Below are 10,467 nucleotides of genomic sequence, written 5' to 3'. Positions count from 1 at the left end.
GCCGAGGAGTGAGCTCTAATTAGACCTCTACTGTATAAGTGCGAAGTGAACTGAGACCTTCGAGAGACTTATTTTTACTAAAATTTTAGTTAAGACCAATGCCTGCTGCCAACGAGAAATCAATGGCAAGCAGCTGTTGTGATAATGCAATTTTATTTGCAAATGTTATCGAAAAAGGTGGAGAGTACTGGAAACCTGGCGAGACTTGTTGTCACTCAGCTTCCATGGAATATAACAGGCTGTTTTCAATGAGATCTTTGATGATCTGTGGGATAGCTACTTGTGAGTCAAGAATAATAAATCGAGAAAGGATATAAACTTGCTTGAAAGAGGTTCGAGAGGACAGTTTGATGCGAGGAAGAAAGATGCATTTAAACAATTGAATGAAGAGTACAGAGTTAAAAGGGAAGTACTTAAAACATTCCCTAGCGGAGATTAAACAACGAAAATTGCGAAAGTCAAAAGATATTAAGAGAAAACTCAGGTGCAGGGAGAATAGGTTATTTAATCTGGACAAGAAGAAGACGAGCAAATTACGTAAATGAAGTACCAAAGTCAGAAGAGTGCATAAAGTTTTGGAGTGATATTTGGAGTGTGCAAAAGAAACATAATCGAGGTGATTTGTGGTTGGAAGATGTGAGGAATGAAGTATAAAATAAGCTAAAGTAATCTCAAAATCTAGTGGAAGTAAGCAAGGGGAAAGTGAATAAACAATGTAAGAAAATTCCAAATTCGAAAACTCTCGAACCAGGTGATGTACAGGGGTGTTGATTAAAAAATAAACATTACCACCTTGCATGGAAGGATTGTATCTCAAATTGATGGAATATTGACACGAGATGGAATTCCTGAATATAACAGTGCTCTGTCAGAAGGCTATTTCAAAGGGCACTGCAGTTGATAACTATAGGCCCGTCACCTGCCTTCCACTGATGTGGAAACTGCTGACAGGCATTTTGGCAGATAAGAATTACAAATATCTGGAACAGCATAAGATCTTACCGAAGTAAAAAAGAGATGTAGACGAGATAGTAGAAGGACCAAGGATCAGTTGATTATTGGTAGGACAATACTTCTTACTTGTAAGAGAAGATTAACAGTTCTATGCATGGCATAGATAGATTACCGCAAAGAATATATGATTTGGTTCAACATAGCTGGACTAAGTATTGTATAAATACGCTTTAGTTATAATGTAAAAACATTAGAGTTTCTCGATCCCCAGGTCACAACCTGTTCTCCGTCGGTTCATACACATTAATACCGGCACTAAAGAGCTTCTCACTTTCCATGGATGAAGATGGTGCGCCGAAACTTTTTGAAGCCCATTTATTTAGTAGTGGTAAGGTTTCCTGTGTTATTTTCCACTACTGAAATGGATCATCACCTCTAGCGAGCAGTGGTAAAGTTACATAATGGTCAATTTCTTTTGAATAAGAGATTTACTCCTTTTCAATGTAGATTGTGGTTCTTGTATTTCTGTTGTACTTTCAGTTGCAGTCTCCAGGTTTAATTCAACCTCTACGTGCTCTAAGTTTGGATTTATTACCATAGACTCATTTAAACCTAATTCATCAAACAGGCTTCAAAGAAATACAACTTTACTTTCTTGGTTTCCAAAAGAGCTTGAAGGAGTGTATCCTGATTCGGCTTCATTATCATCAGTAGAAAATAGATGCAGAATGTAATTCTTGATGGTATTTTCCATGTCATTTTTTGAAATTTAAATTTGAATCTTGGTGAAATTTAATTCTCTCTCACTGCAAAAACTGTGACACCAGAGTTGAAAAGTGAGATTGAGAGGTCATCGCCTCCGAGGAGGGGCACTCTGACCTGCAAAAAGTACTTGTCCAGCCGGTAAGGGCGCTGCAGGCGATTAGTAATAAACTAACTACTTCTCAAAGAGTGGACATTCTAGAACTGCACATTACATCGCAATCAACAGGGACCATATCATTACAGAAGTATTCTAATCTCTGTTGATTTTTGGGGCCGATGATAAAGAAGTAAACCCAAACAAAAGTTATCATTTAGATAGGATGTAAATCTTGTTTCCATTTATTCGCTGAATTGAAGGTAAGAAAGATTCTAAAGTAATGAATCTCAGATTGGATATCTATTGACAACAATAACTTCAGATCTAAAATTGCATCATTGATATGGTTGAAGATCTGTTACTTGCTTCTTTGAGGATTTCTTCAAATGAACTCAGTAAGTTGGCAAGTTTTTTTAACAAGTCCTTATTAGTAAGTTTTTTTAAGGTAGAAATCTTATTAACAACGGCAGACATTACAAGAGCTTTACATTTTTATAAATTCGTTTTTCAGCATACAATATGTTGAATTTTATTGTGTGGTCACATCTTCATTGGATTTATGTTTTTTTTCCAAAGTAAGCTGATCCTGTATTTCAGTTAAATTTCTAATCGTTAAAAAAAGCAACTAAAGTGAGAGGCGAGGCAATATTTCTTTTAGTTGTAATGATTGTCTTCAAAGCCTGTTAGTAAAGTAATGAATCATTAATTAAAAATTACAATGTATGTATGAAGCATGCTGGTTACTTTAAACGACATTCCATATTTGCTGATAAATCCTGCACAATTTTATTGATTTATACTCATCCTAAACAGTGTTCACTTCTATACTTATTGATGCACTTGTGTGTGTACCAGGGAATGGTCGTCATTTATGAAAATTAACCTGAGAACTGCATTTCGAATAATCCAAATAATACAAATTATCCATGATTATCTCAAATAAACAGAAATGTGGAATAGATTTAACAAAATAAGGACAGTTAATTCCTAGAAAATGCGGTAATCTCCATATTCATTAAAGTCGTTCGTTGACTGGAAAAATATTTGCTCGCATGTTATAAATGCCATTCCGTGTTTTTACGAACTTGTTTCAGAATTCGGTTTTCCTTCTTTTTGTTTGTTTTTTCTTTTTTGTCTAATGAAGGAGCATAAAGAGATTATCCTGAAAGTGACGCATGATTATGCAGAGGAAAGCAATCTCGTCTATAATAACATCAATACTTCACTTATTTTTGCACTTGTGTGTATACAAGGGAATAGAACAAATCTAAGTACAGCTTTGTACTGTTCAAAGTCATTTAAAAGCCAATAACCTGCCAAACTCAGAAAGAGAGCATTATTTGTATCAGATGTCTAAATGTCTGTAGTCATAGAAATGCTGCTAATTTCATCAAGAGATGACAGAATTTTTGTTTTTACTTTGGCAAATATATTTTTAAGGAAATACAATAATTTGAGCAAAGTTTTAAAATAAGCCTCTAAAATCCTATGTCAAAGGTTACAGAGTATGTTTGAATATCAATAGAAATAAATTTTCCTACTAGATAATGGACCTTTTGTGAACTGTGGTCATTAATATCCCAAATCTTCTTCTTTGGCTAATATTGATTCTCTAGTAGTTTTGTGTTTCGCTGGAGACTTGTATCTGCTGCTTTATATTCGTGGAATGTCTGTACCTGACTATTCATTGTGTTTCCGTTTCTAATTTACAAGTTTTACTTTTGAATCAACTTTCCTTAGAGGGTTTAACATATTAGTCGTCTGATGAGTTTTTGCTGATTTGCCATCCTTTGATATGATGACTTGACATAACTTGATAACGGTGTATTCTTATTTTTTTATTGACATCAAAATACTCGGGCAAAAACTGGTTGGCATAATAGTTAATTGTTGTTGTCAATAGTTCATTAATCTTTTACGTATTTAATCTATTTATATCTGATATCGAATTAGTAATTTATTTCAATAAATCTTGCATTTTCCAAACCAGTAATATATATGTGTGTGTGTGTGTGTGTGTGTGTGTGTGTGTGTGTGTGTGTGTGTGTGTGTGTGTGTGTGTGTGTGTGTGTGTGTGTGTGTGTGTGTGTGTGTCAATGGTCTAAAAATGAGAACCAACAGTATGTCTGATGAAGAAGGTTTTATTTTCGGTTCGCAAGTGGTCGCAATTTATTGTAAAATTTTCTCGCGTGAAAACTGAACGATAGAGTAATATTTTTTTACGGTGATTTAAAGCGCAAAATTATGATATAAATTTAATAGGCTGCGAAATAGGGAGAAAATTTCCATATGCTTATTTCTATTTGTTTTAAGTTAAGCCCAGTCGCAAAAAAACTTGATGTTAGCAACACGGCATGCTTGTTATTATAAAATACGGTGTAGACGGTGCATGTCTCTTCGGTGAATTTTCAATCGGCCATCTAAAAAGCAAGTTGATTTGTCTTTTCTTTACTATATAATTAAATTAATAATAGTACAATTTATGACAACAAAATTTGCAGATAAATCGACATTGGAAAATCCTATTTATCTGCCGATTATCAAAGACTGATTAATCAATAATCGGCCAATTTGTTCATCGATGCATCTCTGATTGAGAGTATACATTAGTTTGAGCTTCAATTGACTGCTTTGGTCTTACAGAAAAATTGAAAATGTAAACACAAGCTACCGAAAGTAATGTACTCTTTGGCAACAGATCGACTGAAGAAACGGTTACATTTGGTAGCAATATTTGTTTTCTGTATTACTGTGAAACCGATGCTATCTATAAAATATCAAACTAATGTATAGTGTATATTAAACTATATATATATATATAGAGAGAGAGAGAGAGAGTGAGAGAAAGAGAGAGAGTGAGAGAGAGAGATAGATAGATAGAGAGAGGGAAATAAAAATGAATAAACCATAAATTTTATCATTATATATATATATATATAAGAAAACAACTACAAAAAATATATATACTAGTGTATATAGATTTATTCAATTATTTACTAAGGATGATGCATCAATTAGGAATGTGGGATAAGTAAAACTCTATACCATTTTATTTCAAAAATTAAATAAACATCCTCTTTCAATCACTTCTCCTACATTCTTCCGGGGGTGGAGATTCACATAGGCAAATATATATTGAACTCTCGATGGCATACGTGGTATACCCCTCCCTTCATTTCATAATAAAGGCTATATCCTTCCTATATCACAGAGATGATTTTGATTCTCCTATCCCTTCGCCAAACAGTTTCAAAATTTTAGCTTTTTCCTCTCATTGCACAATTACTTCGCTCCTAATCTAGTTATCGCTAGACGTCTCATCCCTATTATGTAACCTAGCATCTTCTCTTCTGATGAGGAGCATTAGGTTTCGGAATACTATGGTATAAAGAGTTTTACTTATCCTACACCCCTAATTGATGTGTCATCCTTATAAAATAAACGCATATATCTATATACGTTCGAATATATTTTTTATATTGTCGTTTTCTTACTTTATTAATACTCTATATAAGCTCCAAAGCAATTTGTTGAACTTTGCATTATTCTGATAAGTTGCCTCTTAAAGAATCGATCTTATTCTTATCCTTTTCCCTCTCTCTCTCTCTGTCTCTCTCTCTCTATATATACATATATATACACATATATATATATTAATATTATATATATATATATATATATATATATATATATATTACATAGAAAAATGCGAACATGAAAAGTAATATGGTTAAGATTAAGCTTAGAAAAATAAAAGGACTAGTTGTTAAAACTGTAAAAGAAAAAGACAAGATATTCTAGTAAAAATATAATAAATTTATAATTTAAAATGTTGCAGCATTAAAGCTTTATATATGAATTTAATTGAACATTATATATAAATTCTTAATGCTGCAATATTTTAAGTTATAAATTCATTATATTTCTACTAAAATATATTTTTTTTCTTTTCCAGTTTTAACCATTAGTCCTTTTACTTTTCTAAGCTTAATCTTAACCAAATTACTTTTTATGCTCGCATTTCTCTATGTAATCCATGATTTTTTCAGGCTTTGCTTTGAAATAATATTTTCTTTATTATGTTGAATATCACACGCATTGTCAATAATCCATCAAAAAATTATTATTAACTTCTTAAATTGACTAATTAAAAAACTCAAATAAAAAACGTAATTAAGTAAATAAACAGAAAGAAGGGACAAAAAAATGGAGAATAAGAATTAACGGGCGACGTCGTAAGCGAAATATTATCAGTATTAACACGGCAAGAAGCATCACTTTTGTTAAATCTCTCTATATAACCCAAATAAGATGGTATGCGAACAACATTCGCGCGATGATTTATGAAGGTGTCGATAACGAAAAAGTTGCTATGGTAACCAACAGCCAATTAGAGCAGATCGCCTCTAAAACGTCAATATTGAAGAAGTTGCTTTGATAACCAACAGCCAATCAGAAGAAACCATCTCTTATGTTCTTTGCTAATTCTGAGGACTTTTGAACACTGATAATTTTATTATAACTTTGTTTTAAAGAACGAAAATTGAAAAGTTTTATTTCAAAATATAGCTGTGAAGGTGATCAATGAACTGTAAATACTGTTTGATATTTTGTCGCAAAATGAGTGAACGGTGAAGTATTAAACAGTTTTAAATGAGTAAGACTAACACTTAACCATATATTTAAACACTGCCGTGTTTGAATTATATATATATATATATATATATATATATATATATATATATATATATATATATATATATATGATGGCAGCAAATTCGTTCTCGAATATTGACATTACTTAATATAGAGGTAGAAAATTAAAGTATGAAGACAGATCAGCGATGAGCCGCACGAAAGTAGCTTTTAAGTCAGACCAAACTCAGGCATTCTTTTGCACATACGACGCAGGCATGAGCCCCACTAGAAGAATATGCTAGACGATCATTTCTATGAATATTCAGATGCCGTTTCAAACCGCCCACATTCCGATGTTCCTTGGCATACGTTTCCTCGCAGTAGCATGATGACGACCGGGTCCAGGCTGTGGTGCCCTGAGACACCTACTGAGCCAGACACTGGAAGTTCCAGAGCCTTTATTGCCATTGATGTTCATATTTGCATTAGCCTTCATTGAATGTTTCTTTGTCCTTTTAGGCTACAGCCAGCCTTTTTGTTATCGAGATACACACTGATGGTAAAAATGCCTGTGCTTGTAGCTTTTATAGTGAGAAAAGACTGTGCACAGAGCCATTCTCACTCTCTGAACAACTGCCACATTGAACCAAAAAGAAGAGCATGTCATCATTGGATGCAGCAGCCGCCGCAAGTTATGTATACGGGTTTACCTTCTCCTAGAGAGGTTGCCTTCACCATCGCTTATGGGAGCCCTCTCCATTCCACCCACTCCCATGCTATTTGATCCATGACTGGGACTTAGGTTGCATGGCACCAGAGCATATTCCACACGCCGGTGGGTCATGTATATTGCAGCTGACAGGGCCTAACTTCTCTGGAGATTTCTGTCCCCTCACCTTTAGATTTTGGTTAAAAGAACCTTGGTCCACAAGGCAGTGGAAGTCCAGTTATACGGCGCAGGGCACTTGCCGTTCATCAGAGCTCCATCTGTGTGACAGTGGTCACGACGTGCACGTTGGGTTGATTTGTATGGGAGAAGCACAGTATGACGCTAAGACATAAGTGTGCTTTTAACACACGTCCACACCAGACCATATATACATACAGTACAGTGCTAAACTCCGACCCGCGGGATCGGTGCCCACAAATGGCATCATATGTCCATTTAAATAGACACTTGGCCACCGCTTCTACAGTGCTCGAGCTGTTTATTTATAAACAAACAGCGAGCCCAGAATTAACGCCAATTAAACAGCGCGTGAGATACATTTATGGCAGTGCTCTATCTAAGGAGGGGTCGTAAAATATAGTCATTCACAAATATTACTGTTTGGCTGTATCATTGCGGCTAGACTAGCATCTATCTCTAGCCAGAGATTAAACCTACAACCATCTAGTTGATAGTCGGCAGTTTTAACATCGTGCCATGGGATTGGTGGCTGCAAACGACTTCATCAAATCTCCATTTAAATAGACACTCGCCCATCGCTTTTATAGTGTTCGAACTGCTGTTTATTTATAAACAAACAGCGAGCCTCAAATTAACGCTAATTAAGCAGCAAGTGAGACATCTTTACGCCAGATATATGAGATATACGATATATATATATATATATATATATATATATATATATATATATATATATATATATATATGATTACTGTTTTGGAAAAAGAAATCCAGCAGAGTGCTCAATCAAAAGTAAAATCCGAAATATAACAGCGTGTTTATATTTTTATATTTTTATATTTTGGATTTTGTGTACAGAAATTTGTTAGATAAGACAATTCATTGGTACCGTCAGTTGATTAGGACCGTTTAAGATATCCATATCAAGCTCTCTTCAGCCAATACTCATCTCGTGAATGACTTGTCTCATCTAACAACTTTCTGTACACAAAATACAATATATATATATATATATATATATATATATATATATATAATTATTTACAATAATAATTATGAATAATTATTATATATATACTAGCCTGGATGCTTGCCGTTTCCCGGGTTTTTGGAAGTGTGTGTTGAGCAAAAACAAAAAAAAAAGTGGTAGTAGGCAGGCAGGATTGAACCCGTGACGCGAAGGTGGAAAAGAAAGTAAAAGAAAATCTGACGTCTTACCACTACTCCATGACGCAACCGAAACTTCGGAAAGTTCAAATCAGTCAACCCAACTGATACGATGACTTGCAAAAATGGCTCGCAAAAAATCGACCTCTCCTTGAAGAAAACTGCTCAGTTGAGGGTAAATAGTTTACTATTTTTGGCCAATTATTCGATATTCGTCGTCCGAGACGTCGAGCTTCAAAATGATATCGATCTCGTGAAAAGCCGTCGCCTCTATCGAATGTTTTAGGCAGACATACATACATACATCCATACATACATACATACGTACATTTTAACAGACAGGTGATATTAATATAATAGATAATTATTCCAGGAATATATTTTTCAGGGGTGAAGCAACTAATGAAGTTTTAACGAGGATCATCGAAGATTGCTCAATACCGAAGCAGGGACAGATATAGTTTTGATTTTTTTAGTTTTACATAAGCATTAATATGTCGTTAAACAGTCACGTACATAATTCGGTCAGCCAAATAAAAGTAACTAGATTCCTTTTCAGACGATATTGCTTAAAAGTAAAGTCCGTAACCGTAAATAATGGCGTGAAGAGGTCTCTAGTTACTTGCAACTGATTCAGCGAAACAGACTCAGTAATGTGTAGCGACAGATAACTGCTCATGTAGAACAAATAAAAAGTATATATGTGTGTCTGTGTGTCTGTGTGTGTAGACACACCATAGAAACTGCTATAAGCTTCACAGTTATGACAGCTATTGATCCACTTCTTATTCATAAAAAGATAGTCCAGTTGTGCCTTGTCTCCATTTGGGGATTGATGGGTCCAGAGCTTATTGGGTCTTTTCTGAAAACGGGTATTCATGCATTGTAGGTTGTTTTCAAAGAGAAAAGTTAATAGATACTCTCCATTTCGGTTTGTTCCATCAAGGAAAGAGAACTTATGCTTGTTGTCTTCCCGTCCTATATGTGCATTCATGTCACCCCCGATAACCAATAAATTCTGTTTGGGGATTGAGGGCACTATTGCTAAAAGTTCATCGTAGAAATTCAGGATCTCTTACTTGTCACTGACGTTGGTAGGGCTTTAGCAACAAATAACAGTAGTAACAGGATTACCACTGAAGGTAGCAAGAATTATCCTTTGTGTTATCTTCTAAATGATTTCAATGCTCGAGGGCTAAGCAGAAGTCCTACACCCCCAATGGAACTATTTGTCGAATTTTTCCATGCTGACGCTGACTCTAGTGTCCAGCTGTTACCAATTTCATGGTACTTTATGTCCATGTCGTTGTGGAAGAGAATTGTTGCACACATGTAAAAACAAAATTGTTGCACACATGTAAAAATAAAATTGTTGCACACATGGAAAAACAAAATTGTTGCACACATGTAGAAACAAAATTGTTGCACACATGTAAAAATAAAATTGTTGCACACATGTAAAAATAAAATTGTTGCACAGATGTAGAAACAAAATTGTAGCACACATGTAGAAACAAAATTGTTGCACACATGTAGAAACACAATTGTTGCACACATGTAAAAACAAAATTGTTGCACACATGTAGAAACAAAATTGTTGCACACATGTAGAAACAAAATTGTTGCACACATGTAGAAACAAAATTGTTGCACACATGGAAAAACAAAATTGTTGCACACATGTAGAAACAAAATTGTAGCACACATGTAAAAACAAAATTGTTGCACACATGGAAAAACAAAATTGTTACACACATGTAGAAACAAAATTGTTGCACACATGTAGAAACAAAATTGTTGCACACATGTAGAAACAAAATTGTTGCACACATGTAGAAACAAAATTGTTGCACACATGTAAAAACAAAATTGTTGCACACATGTAAAAACGAAGTTGTTGCACACATGTAGAAATAAAATTGTTGCACACATGTAG

Source organism: Euprymna scolopes, chromosome 32 (assembly GCF_053919585.1).
Source record: "Euprymna scolopes isolate OS-2025 chromosome 32, ASM5391958v1, whole genome shotgun sequence".
Taxonomy (NCBI): domain Eukaryota; kingdom Metazoa; phylum Mollusca; class Cephalopoda; order Sepiida; family Sepiolidae; genus Euprymna; species Euprymna scolopes.
The sequence above is the reverse complement of the archived record's forward strand: the minus strand, read 5'-3'. Positions refer to the sequence as shown.